The 12,529-nt window shown below is 46.7% G+C and overlaps 1 non-coding gene across 13 annotated transcripts in view; it reads left to right on the forward strand.

The window, feature by feature from the left end:
- Positions 1 to 12,529, forward strand: part of LOC110353790 (uncharacterized) — a 161,516-nt gene that overhangs the window by 39,732 nt on the left and 109,255 nt on the right. For 2 of the 13 annotated variants that reach the window (XR_011804801.1, XR_011804805.1), the window contains exon 1: positions 3,674 to 3,808. The exons of 10 other annotated variants lie outside the window; for them this stretch is intronic. This is a non-coding gene — a transcript (uncharacterized protein). Of the gene's footprint in view, positions 1 to 3,673; positions 3,809 to 12,529 lie in introns of those variants that run through there. One more of the 13 variants, XR_011804810.1, reaches the window with a different exon arrangement.

The following is a 12,529-nucleotide window of genomic DNA, read 5'->3' on the forward strand; positions in this document are numbered from 1 at the left end:
CGTGTATGTTTGCACACGCATGTCCTTGCAATAGGTGATTTGCAAAGAAAGATGCTAGGCAACACAGACAACTTCAAGCATCATCTGCTGAGGAGCCCTAAACAGCTTGCATTTGTTTTGGAGTGAAAATCCTCCAACTGCTCTCCTACCATCCCTGTAACATATTCTGAGATGCCGTGCTTCTGGAAGCTGAGGCTTGCAGCTGAAATGTCTGAGCGCAGGGCTAATGTGATTGCCGAGATAAAATGCAACATTCATAAAACCACCATGTGCCAAGTAACTGCTGAGTGGCCCGGGCCAGATGCTGATGTCAGCTCCTCCAGCATATTTCCACTCCTTCGAATGGATTATTTTGGCTTTGCTTTGGAGGCTGGCTTCTAGCCAAAGAGTTTTGCCTTTGGTATATGACAAGTTGATTCTCTAGGACAGACGAGACCTTGCAGAATAGCTAGGGACTGCTCCAACCCGCTGTTTTCTCCATCGAGTGGGAAGACAGAGTGTGACTGTGGCTGCTGTACTCTAACAAGAAGGCAAATCTGTGGTGAGAATGGAAGTGCCATGAATTCATACCATAGCTACCTTGGGATGTCAGTGCTGCTTGTGTTAGAAGGCTTCAGTGTGAGAAGGAAACGTCCTACTGAGGAACTGACACTTTATTTCATATTTCATGGAGACGAGTTACTTCTATGAATTTTATTTTTTTTTTTTTTCTGCAGGGAGCATGTTGCATTCGTGTAGCTTGCTAACATGACAAGTGTTTGTGGTAGCTGAGGTCTCAGGACAAAATGTGACTTCACTCACAAGGTTTGGAGGTGTACACACCATGAGTGGTTGTGTCACCTCTCTGGGGACCTTGGCCTCTTTGGGAGAGGGAAATACTGGATCTCAGCAGTCCCTGCTGAGGTCTGTTTGCTGCGTGGGTGTTATAGGAGGCGCACTGAGATGCAGAGCTGAAAGAGCTGCAAGTCTGAAGAAGCACGTGGTCATTCCTTGTCACTGGGAGCTGGTCGCTCTGGCTGTACATCTAACGCCTCTCCGACTTGTTTCTCAGCACTAATGAGGAGCAGAAGGATGCCTTATCAAAGATGCAGTTCCTATTATCATTTCTGGAGAGGCAGAGATGCTATACAATACAGAAGAAAGACTGGGAACACATGAAAGAACGAATGCAATTTGGGGGAGCTGTGTGGTGCCTGATAATAAAGCTGCAGTTGTCTCTCTCCTACCTTTATTTATTTAGAACTACCTTGTAGCTGGGCTCAAAGTTTAAATAATACTAAAGAAAGAAAACAAATCAAATACTGTACAAAGCAAAGTGCTTCAGTGCTTCCAATTTAACAGCTCGTGTGAGAACCTGAAAGGAATCACAGTCGATAATGAGTCATTTCATCTCGGTGACTGGTGATGAAGAGCTGCCCTTGTCACCTCTGCTCCTGAGGGAAGCCAGAGCAGCCGCCTGCTGGGTGCAGGCCCAGGATGGATGGATGGACAAATGGACAGACTGGGCTCCTCAGCGGTCAGCACAGCCTGCTGGCTCCTCCAAAATCAGCCCTTGGCCATCCTTCAGACCCAAAGAGCAGAGGGAAGTGGGGTCTGGCAGCGTTGTTCAGCCACCAGGAGTGGTCTGAGCCCCCCTCATGGGCTCCCATCTTCCAGCCTTCTTTCACTGATTGTGCCAGGCCTGCAGGGTGTCACCTTTCAAGGTGACGAGATCAGAAACAGCAGTGACAAGCAGATATTTTTCATCCCTAATTGGTTCCTTTCTTTTTTTTTTCTGCCTTGCAGTGGTTCTGGGCCTTGCAGTAGGGTTGTCAGCAGAAGGCTGTGCTGTGCGGCAGACCTGAGATAGAAGAGCAAGCAAAGGTGAGGGTAGTGAGGAATTCCCAGACGGCTGTGGTCAGTGTAAGTTCTTCTGTTGGCAAAATAAAGCCATGCTTGAAAAGAGGCAATATCAGTAAACTTGGCATGTGGCTCAGAGGATGCCTGCTTGTAGGGGTGTTTAAAAAGTGTTTCCCTGTCCACAGCATTAACAAACAGATCATAATCAGATCATAAGGCTGAGCAGGAAGATGAAGGCATACCATCCAGCAAAATTCATGCAGAAAAGGCTGAATAAGTGATACCCTGTGATGTTTGTGTAGCCAAAGGTGGTATTTGACCAGCTGAAGGCAGTAGCTACACCCTCAGAGGACAGCAAGTCTGTATAAACTTGCTCTTGACAGATTAAAAAAAAAAAAAAAAAAAACTTCAAAGTTAAAAATTTGAAAATCTGGCCTGTATTTTCTTCTCAGACTGGTTTCTGAATCTGCACTGGGCAACTACACATTACAATTCATCTCTTCTGAGGTCTGCTTTGAAGAACTGAACAGGTTGTACCTCTGCCTCACAATGCATATTACTTACCCGGTAGGGTTTGCACAGGCAAGCTTCTTGAAAATTATAAATCTGAAAGGAACCCCCTTTTTTTTTTCCGTTCATTAAAAGCATTAAAAATGACCTTTATGGGCTGCAACCGTAATCCATTACTAATGTGCCTTGTACTGGACAGATGATGGGGATCTTCTGCCCAGGGATTAAGGGACTGAGCAAACTTAGAGCTGCTGACGTCCTCAGAAGATGCATATGTCTTTTGAAATCATGGGTGGGACTGTGTACCACTAGCAGTTACCACTGTTAGTAAGAAGCGGGCCTTGGGTGGTCTGGCTTTCTCTCAGGTGTGAGCTGGAGCAGTTTCTGTGCAGCCTTGCGCTGTCCTGTGTCAGCTGGAAACGTAGCCCTGAGCTCCCTGGAGGCACAGGGATGGAATTTTGAGGAGCATTTTTGGCATAAAGCATGCATCTCCCATTGGGTGTGTTTCTGGTGTGATCCTGGAAGTGCTGCACCAGGCTGTAATAGCAGACGGGATGGATTTCCCAGCTTTAAGTGAATGGGGAGAAGGCAGAGGATGTTAGCTTGTCACCCTCATCCATCTCGGCTCGCTCAAGTCACTATTGCAAATGGAAGTTAAATGTTGAGAATGTACCAAGCAGTGCAGACAAAACCTCGCACGATGCTATTCTTACCGCTGAGGCAGCTTCATGGAGGCTAGGACATGTCAGGTTGATTTATCACACAGCTTCTGGAGAAAATAAACAATTCTGTTGGCAGAAGAGAGCTTTCCTCATTGAAGAGCCATCAGATTTGCCAGGACAGTAATGGGCCTGGGAGATAGCCCCAGGGGGCGGGTAGAGGCAGCAAGGAGAGCTGCCAGGTGAAATAGCAGCAAACAGTGCCTCTCCTGGAGTGCTTGTTACTGCAGCAGGCTCAGGAGAGAAGTGATATGCTTGTTTTCCTCTGTCATGGCTGCCCTCCCACTCCTAAACTGAAAACAAAACAAAAAAGCCTAGCTGCTCTGTAATTATAAGCCTCATTCAAAGGGCTGGCATAACGCGAGGCTTGCTCGAGCCCCTGACCCCTGGGTGCCCAGCTGTCTTCTGCTTGAACTGTCCTTTCTCCTGTGCAGACCAGACCAAACCCATCTCCTATGAGCCTCTGCATCATGTACCAGTGACCTCACACTACCTGAGGGCACAAATCCAAACGGCATCTGTCCATCACACACATACCCCATAAGTCACATTTTGAAAGCCTTAGAAACTCTCAGTTTTTCTCATAAGCAGCTGTGATTTGTTCCAGCTCCAGTGCAACATAGAGTCCAGCCTTGCACCCTGAGCTATCCCTGTGCTGGATCCAGCAACCTGTGGTCTCTGGTTTTGTGCTTGCTATCTCCACCTGCGTGCCCCTGGCTCAGGAGGCTGACCTAGCACAGGTACGTGGCTCTCCCTGCAGCCAGCTGGGAGCTGGGGTCGGGACTTGAGGCACTGTCGAGTGCCCCACAGAGAGATTTGGGGTCTCTGGATGCTGTTGCCTTTCTAATAGTGACAGCAGTAGAAGTGTCCAGCTTTTGTGTTGAGTCTCACTAGGGAATCATCCTGATAATATTCATTAGACTTTTGAGATTAATCTTCACAGGTTTATTTCATATTTCTTAACAAGACTTGTTCAAAAGACGAGCCTTGTCATAATCCCCCCTCCAGGTGAAAGGAACTGAGACAGCCCTATAAAAAGGTGGAGGTGGCAGCGGAGTCTGTGACCAGGCTCGTCACAGACAAAGCTTTGTGTAGTCAATTAACACAGGGTTAACTCTCAAGCACAGCCGTATAATTATGTCTGCCTTTTCTCTTGATATTCATCTGGATTAATTATGTCTGAGTGGCTGAACAATTCCTCCTAACGCTAGACAAAGAGCATCCTGCTTACCCTGGGGAAGCCACCAAGCTGGGACAGGAGAGACCTTCACCCAGGGCATGATGAGTGGAGCACAGGGCAGTGGGACAGCTGGCTTTAGGGTGTGGAAGATGCTAGGGGGGAGCCTCCTGCGGGAGGAAGCCAAATCCTTTGAGGATAAGGGGAAGAATATAATCCTCCGAGCAGCAGTTACTCCATGTGATGTGATCCTGTGTTTTGGTGCATACCATCTATCGAACATGCTGTTCTCACTGGGATCAAAGGGAAGATGTTTCTGTCTGGCTCTTGCATGATGTCAGGTGAATTGTTTTTTTCTTCCTTTTGCCTTTCTTTTCTACACACTGATGTCTTCCAAGCAAGGGCTGGCTGTTGCTGTGCTCTAGTGCCTAACACCACATGTCCTGTGGCCAGCATTTCCAGCTGTGGTGCAGGCATTGATCCCTGGCTGATGCTTGTTGTTCTGTCCCCTGTTGAACGTCTTCATTCTGCTTGCTGGTGAATCCTATGGTGCTCTCCAGGACCTAGCTAAGGCATTATTTCAATCAAGCTGTACTAATTCAGCTAAGGGTTAGGCCCCTGTTTTCTTCCTATAGAAACTATGGATATTAAATTACTATAGAAAATGATATTCTATAGGTTATCAGTTACTTACATAAGGTTTTGAACCTGCCAATATTAGAGGCTACTGTGTTGTGGAATTGTGCTGCCAGAGCCTGGACTGTGATCCTCATGGGAAAACTGGGTTAGAGCAGTGAAATAATTCACCTGGTTCTCTGGTGAGAGGTGACCAAACAGAAGGTAAATCCAAGAGCTTCAGTGGGGACTCAGGATCTTTCTGTTGCATTTAACAAGTTAGCACAATCGCTGGATGCATGCAGGCTCTGGTGACCTGGGAGGGAAAAGAGTATTTATTCACCCATGCTGCTTTTTCTAGTTTCCAAACGTCAATGCCACTGGGTACATATGAAACCCACAGTGCTTCTTATTGTCTGTATAGGGGTTTCCTGAGCAGCTTAAGTATTAAATCTCATTAAAATGTTGGGATTGGGTATCAAAATCTCATTTGTCTTAAAGTATAAGGCTGAATTTTTCAATTAAAGGAGTTTTTACCTCCTCTTCTTCTGGATGGCCTGTGCTGAGCAGGCTGCAGCACCTCGGACTCTGTGTACTACTCGCCTCTGCGGTTTCCGAGCTGCTCACAAGGTACAGCCGGGCTAATAAGTGATGCTTTAGCCCATTATCTGGGAAGTATGGTGCATGGATGGAGTCAGTTAAGTGATTATACTTGGAATGTATGGGGCGATAAATGTCTCCCTTGCTCATAACCCAGCAGCTAATGCAAAGAGATAGTGCCAGGCTGCTCTGTTTCTGCTGGGCTCTACTGCATTTAGATTGCAATTAGGTTGTATATTTAAATAAAAAAATAATAATAAAAAAAAAAAGCATAGTTAGCTGCTCTGTAATTCACTGAAGGTGAAATTCACCGCTGTTCAGCAGTCCAGAGCAAGACCTACATATTGTTAATTTTTTCCCCCCTTTTTTTTTTCCTGGTCTTTGCAGCACTGGCACTCTCCTGCACTCCCTTTGGTCTCCAGTTGTCTCAGGGTGAGCACCTCAAAACCACCAGATTTGGGCTTTAAGGGTTGCAGGTCATCTAGACCCACTGTGCCTGGAGGCAGTGGAGTCACGTTATTTGTACTGCAGGAAGCATCTCGAAGGCCTGGATGCTGGTGTAGCTGGAGGGCATGCCCGTACTGCGTGGTTACCCTCTGTGTCTGAATGTCCTAAACTAGAATCCAGACTTGACATGGAGCTGGCAAGTTCCTTGAACCCCAAGAGCTCAGATGAATTTAAATTCAGGCCTTTATACACAGCATGACTAGATTAGTCCCTAAATTTAAAGTTTGTCCCAGCCAGACAGTGCCCTTGCTTCACAATGCAGGTCATCCTGCCTCCAACAGTGCCCTCTCCCCTTTTAACTGCTGAATTTAGAACACTTACACTAGTCACTTCTACAAGACTTACACAAAAGCCCAAGGACAGGAAGCTGAATTTTTGCTCTGTTCTTTTGAAGGCTGAGTTTCTCATAAAGTAAGGTAATGCCAAGAACTAGAAGGAAAAAGAAAAAAAAGTGTATCATCATGCCTGGCACAGTCTGTTAGATTAGGAAAATGTTTGATTCTTATCTATAGCAGTGATCGCACTGCTCTGTCCTTAGAATCACACCCATATCTGAGAGCTTTGCACTACCTGACTTTGTCTAATGTACAAGAAAAGCATTCTGCAAGTCTCTTTTTTAATGAGCAAGAAGTGTTTTGCCCAGGTGGGCAATCCAGGTATGTACCAAACCCAAGGCTGATGCTAACAGCTGCCTTAAACATCCCTGGACACTGGACATTTGCACAGCCACAGGGAGCCTGGCCTTGCTTTGGTGTGTCAGTCCCCCATCAGCCCTGCCAAGCTCCCAGGTGGATTCTTGCCCTGAAATTAAAAGGGAAAACTTTAATTAATATCTGATCATTTGGAATTCATAACTTTGAAACGATAGAACAATTACAGTGTCTGTGAAACCCACGAGCCGTTAATGAGGCTGCCATAAAGTCATTAAAGATCAGCTCAGACGAGGAGCTCCGAGGTCTTTTCCTGTAGCACACCAGAGGGTCGGCAGCGCCGGCCCCACTGCAGCCTCCTCGGGCACGGCGATGTGCTTGCAAACAGGTTTGCCTTAGGAAACCTCGCCCCTTCAGCTGTGAGCTGGCTGTTTGTTAAAGCAGAGAAAAGGCCATGAAAAAGCTTCTTGTCATCTGTAAATAGCCAGTTCCTTCCAAAATTCACATTCCAGCCTGGTGATTGATAGAGCAGTTCATAAACGCTGTAAATGCACGACGCTAAATGGCAGCTCAATGCTTTGCTCTTTCTCTTTGGGAAAAAGGTTACTTCCCTGTTTAGCAGTAACTGGTTTTATTAGGGATGTCTTTGTGTGCGTTGTGTCTTCCTTCATCTTTTACCCAGCCGAGCAGATCCTATGGCTAGGACCTGGTCTGGGTGTTTTTGCTTAAGCTGTTGTTGGGTACTTCCCACATCTTTGTCACGCTGCCAGCTGGTCTCTGGGGCGTGCTCGACAGCACCAAGGAGAGGAAAAGGTCACGGAGAAAAAGTGGGATGTGAGAGAAGAGCAGGGGAAATGAAGGAGAAAAAAGATTTTGCTCTTCTGTAAGGAACAACGCATGAGCTGAGATGGTAAAAGAGATGATTTGAGACAGAAGTGCTGCATGCATGAGGGTGAGCAGGGAGGAGAGAGGAAGGCAGGGGATGTGAATGAGGGGAGAGCAGGGAGGCTTTCCATGGTCAGCTCTGTGCTGCTTCTGCCTCTTAGCTGGAAGGCAAGGCTCTCCCTCTGGGATCTCAGCTGTTGTTTCAGAGTATTTAGAGGGTTGTGCTCCCTCTCCTGTATGGGGAGGGGAGATCAGCCTGGATCTGGGGAGTGGGTGTCCCGAAGGAAGCCACACAGGCTATTGCAGGGCTGCTCTGCAGGACCATGGCATTTCTCAGTTTCCCACTCCTTCAGATAAGACCTGAAGGACTGGGAAGAGGGATCTAGCAGCTAAGCCAGAGCTCTTTACACAGGAACATTAAGCAAGGTGTGATGGCCCCAGCTACCCCACTGCAGAACGGCTGTTTAGGAGCAGGCTTGGAGAGCTGAAGGGCTGGCCAGGGGCACTGGGAACGAGCTGCTAGGAATTAATAAAAGATTGTGATTGCTTTCTGCGCTCTTAACCTGCCTTGAGCAGGGCAATCTGTCTTGGATTAAGGCTGTAAAGGCTCTCAGGTGCAAGTCTGAGGTTTTATACCAATGAGGTCAGTGTGACTTGCTCTCCTTTTGGTGAAAAACAGCAATGACAGCTTTGGAAATGAGCAGGACCAATTTTCCTCCTGCTTGGCCATTGTAATCCCAGTACCTCCACTTGAACTGAGGCTCTTCACTGGGGAAGGAGTTAGGATGAACTAAAATGAATTAAGGCCTCTTTAATTCTGAAGAGGAGGGTTTGTGTCATGGTCGAACACAGTTTAACTAATCCACTTTAAAATTAATTTGGTTTAATTTTCCTTAGGGCCCCCCTGTGGATATACCCTTAAATACCTAGAATAAATAACAGGTAACTCTGTTGTAAATCACCAGAAGTAATTGTGTACCTACTTACCTATTGTAAATCAGCAGTAACTCCAGTGGGGCTGATTCTCTCCTTGTATATCTGGAATAAATGAGGAGTAACTTGCTGTAAGTCAATAAAGCTAATTTTCCTTCTACTTTCCTGGGATAAAAGGAGAGCAAGTCCAGGGGTAAGGAACTCAGCTGAGAGAAATTCAAACCAAGGTGCATATTTTAACTTCTGATGATAATTACCTCCTGGAATAACTGACCAAGGACTACAATGGAATCTGTGTGAATGCCAACTTGCTATCAAGATCAGGTAATTGTCTAAGAGACTGCTCTTGTTCCATCAGGCTTTACTACGAGGAAGGTCTCTGGTCTGCAACAGGCAGGGTATCGTGCTAAATGTGCGTATTTACCCCTTGATTTATTAACCCTGGAAGACGCTGTGAAAGTCAGAAGCACAACTCTGCTTTGAAAGCACCAGACTGGGCTCATTGTGGTGGCTGAGGGGTTACCTTGTCTCTTCTGGTTCCTGTGATTGCTGTGCTACCTTTCCCCTCTGAGCACAACCACAGCTACAGCAATCACAGGAACCAGAAGACACGAGATAGGGGAAATTAATGGGCATTTGGACAATTAGCTGGGGCTGCTGGGGCCACCCAGGAATGCACCCCTGCATGCGAGCTAACCGCAAGATGAAGCAGGTATGGTGGTGTGCTCATAGAACAGGGCCAGCTAAAAAGTCAACTAAAAAAAAAAAAGTGTAATAGTGTGGGGGAAATACTGCCAGGTTTTGTCAGTGAAGTTTCACTGTAATCCATCCGTGGAGGGTTACCTGATGGCTGGTTGTTGCAACGAACCTGTTCTTCACTTTATGCTATTTGTCCATCTCTATAAGCACTGTGTGAGATTTGGACTTATGGCTATGAAAAATAGCTAATTATAGCAGTGATGGCGTATCATATGCAATATTTTCTTCCCCTTCTGACAATACAGCCTCTGGCAAACTTTCCACTCAAGTCAAAGCAAATTCTGTGGTGCTTTCTGAGGCCAAGCTCCATCCTACTGATGCAGGTTGTGCCAATGTGAAATATGACATACAGTGCAAACCAGCAGAAAGCGTAATTGGCAAAGTGAATAGAAACCCCATCTAATGTTGTGCCGTTTCACACCCTGCTCACACAGGAATTGCCGAGTTGCACCAGCTGCTGAGCAAAGCCCCACCAGTATCATTCTCAATCTGATGGCAGAGAAGGGACCGATGCGGCGGTGCACCCCAAAGGACTCAGTTCCAGCCTATTCTTGTTTAGGGCAGGGTAAAACCAGCTCCTATGGCTCCTTCCCAGTCACCTCTCCCTGGGAGCAGAATAAAGCTACTGCCGAGGGAGGGATTCCTCCAGCCTCTGGAGGTCACAGGGCTGTGTGCTCTGAAGAACCCTCCTTGCCTGCCCCTATGGGAGGAGGTTGTGGCAAAGGGCATTGCGTGGTACTGATAAAACTGCATTTCCTTGTGCCTCAAACTCCCCTCTGAAGTTTGTTAGGTTGGATTATCTAGGTTGGTATATATATTTATTTATTTATAAAAATTTTCCCCACAAACTGTGGGGCCCCAGGCAACCAGGAAAGGGATTTCTGTCTACTCACTTTCCCTTTTTTGCTTGGGACATTGTATTTCACTCAGGTAAGAATTTGTCTCAACTATAAAATTGGTTTAAAATCATGCACTCATCTTTCCAGTAGCACCTTGTTGTTTGTGTGGGGCTCTCCCCTCTCCGTGGGTCTCACCACCCCAGTGCAGAAATAATCTCCAGCCGAAATTTTCCCATTTTGGTTCAGCCTTGCATTAGTTGCCTTAGGTCTACGGGTATGACTCAGAACTGAACTCCAAACTCTGAGGGATTTTTCTTACTGGTGTGGATAAACTCAGTGCTGCTCTCATTTTCAAGACGACAATGCCAGATGCTATCCAGTCTGTACCCTTCCGGAGAGCAAATGCTTTCCCTTCGTAGCACAGTGATGGGAAGGCCCAAATTTAAATTGAAAAGTGAAAAAGGGCTGGTTACTTTATTGTCAAATACTATTGATCAGAGCTTGGCTGGCCTTTGCTTGCACTGTGTTCATCATCTGGCCCTAAAGTTGTTAAAACTGGAACAAAGAAGTGCAACAAGGGAAAAGAGCTGGTTTTGTAAGGGCGAGCAGAGTTTTTTCTGCTAGGGATCTTTCACCTCCATGATGAGTCACGGTGGAAGATGGATAGAGGGGGATAAGAATGACTTCATGTGAAGGAATAGATCTCCCTTAGATGTGTCTCATCGTATCTGGGAAGTGAATTTGTGGGGTAAGGAAGATTTAAAGGCATGAAGTACACGTTTTGTGTGTGTGCAACACAAGCTTGTGTGGAATGGAAGAAAACAAGCTGGATGAGTGAGCAGAGAGGCTGTGTGCACAAAGAGGTATTGGAAAATTTTTAAAGCTTTCTATGCAAAATGGAAGGATATAGTCTGTGTTTTTTGTTGCTGATGTACCTAAGCCCCCCAGGAAAGCTTGCCTAAGCCCTGCAAGCAGAATTGCAAGGTGTGAGTTGGGGGCTGGCTCAGGGGAGCTCCCCTCTGCCCCGGCTGCCTCCATTTCCTGGGTAGCAGAGGAGCTTCTGTTTGACAGGTCTGATCCTCGGAGTTAAAAGTTTATTCCTCCATCAGCACATTAATGAAAAGAGAAATGTAGCTCAGGGAGGAAAGCTTATGAAGAGAAAATCAAATCTATCAATTCCCTGTCCTGAATAAATGAATCCGGTAGCTCGTGTGTGTAGTTAGATGCCTGGCAGGTGGTGGGTGTTCCACGCACAATCAGGAGGGGAAAAAGCAAACCAAAAAAAAACATCCAGCCCTTTTCAAACCTAGCACTGAGTGCTGGGCTTGCGTGTCTCTTGTGTGCTGTTATTCTTCCATCCGAGTTGCAATTTGGTAGTTACTGCCCATAAAGAGAATGCTTCTTGTCTGTGTACAGGTTAGCAGAACGCTGATAGGAAAAAATGCCAATAGGTGGCACTTAGGAATATATGGGGGTGCTTATAGGTTTGGTGGGAGCGATGGAGCCCTGTTGTCTCTGTGCGCTGCAAACAGGCTCCGTTAGGGGCTCCTTACGTCCGCTCCTAGCAGCAGTGATGGAAACGTGTCTCCTCGAGGCCCTGCCTGCTGCGAGCAGATGCAGCCTCGCCTCTTGTTCCCCAATTGGTCTCATTTTGATTTTAAACAAGACAAAATCTTTGGAGATGAGATAAGCGAGGCTGGTAAAGCCAGGTCGCCCAGGAGCTGGCCTGGGTATATTGTGGGTAAATCGCTATGCTACCTGCTGTGACAGGAGTAATTTATCTCGGGCTGAAAAAAGCCGCTGCTTCCCATCCTGAGCAGTGAGGGTCATTCATCACTTTTTGTTATTTTTATAACAGAAGAGAGTGTGCTGGTTCCCTCCCCCCAAGCCCCTCCAGCCAATCCCTGGGGACAAATTAGCTAGTCTGAAAATGGATGAGCTCAGGGACTCTTTTCATTTATATTTTTAATAGTGTAACAGAAACACCCTCAATTCTGCAGCAGGCCCTCCGGCACGGGTAGATGGAAGAAGGCTGCGAAACCTCGGCCAGGGAGAGGAGGTGGCCTTTGTCTTCTGCTGCTGACTTGGCAGGTGGCAGCACTCCAAAGCCTCTGGGGGCCTCTGAATCCACCAGGAAACACAGCGTGAGCCTGGGGGCTCTTGCAGAGTGTATGATCTGGGGCGAGAAAGCTTTTGGGAGGTTCTCAAGACTGGAGAGGGAGGAATCAGATCCTACACTGGCTTCAAAACCATCCATGTGTCATAGAAACACACAGCCCTGTTTCATGGTGGTGATGACCTCTGCAAAACCATGTGTGCTGTGTGTTTGTATATGCACAAACATATATATTTCATCTGTTACTTTAGTTAAAGGTATGACCATGTCCTCAATAGGTCGTGTTTATGATATATATCAGCTGAACATAATGTGTATTTATAGCCCTGTGCATTGCTGCCCAGGTCTGCCATGGGAAAGCAACTTGTGCTCCTGCCATG

The sequence above is a fragment of the Anas platyrhynchos genome, chromosome 24, assembly GCF_047663525.1.
Source record: "Anas platyrhynchos isolate ZD024472 breed Pekin duck chromosome 24, IASCAAS_PekinDuck_T2T, whole genome shotgun sequence".
NCBI lineage: Eukaryota > Metazoa > Chordata > Aves > Anseriformes > Anatidae > Anas > Anas platyrhynchos.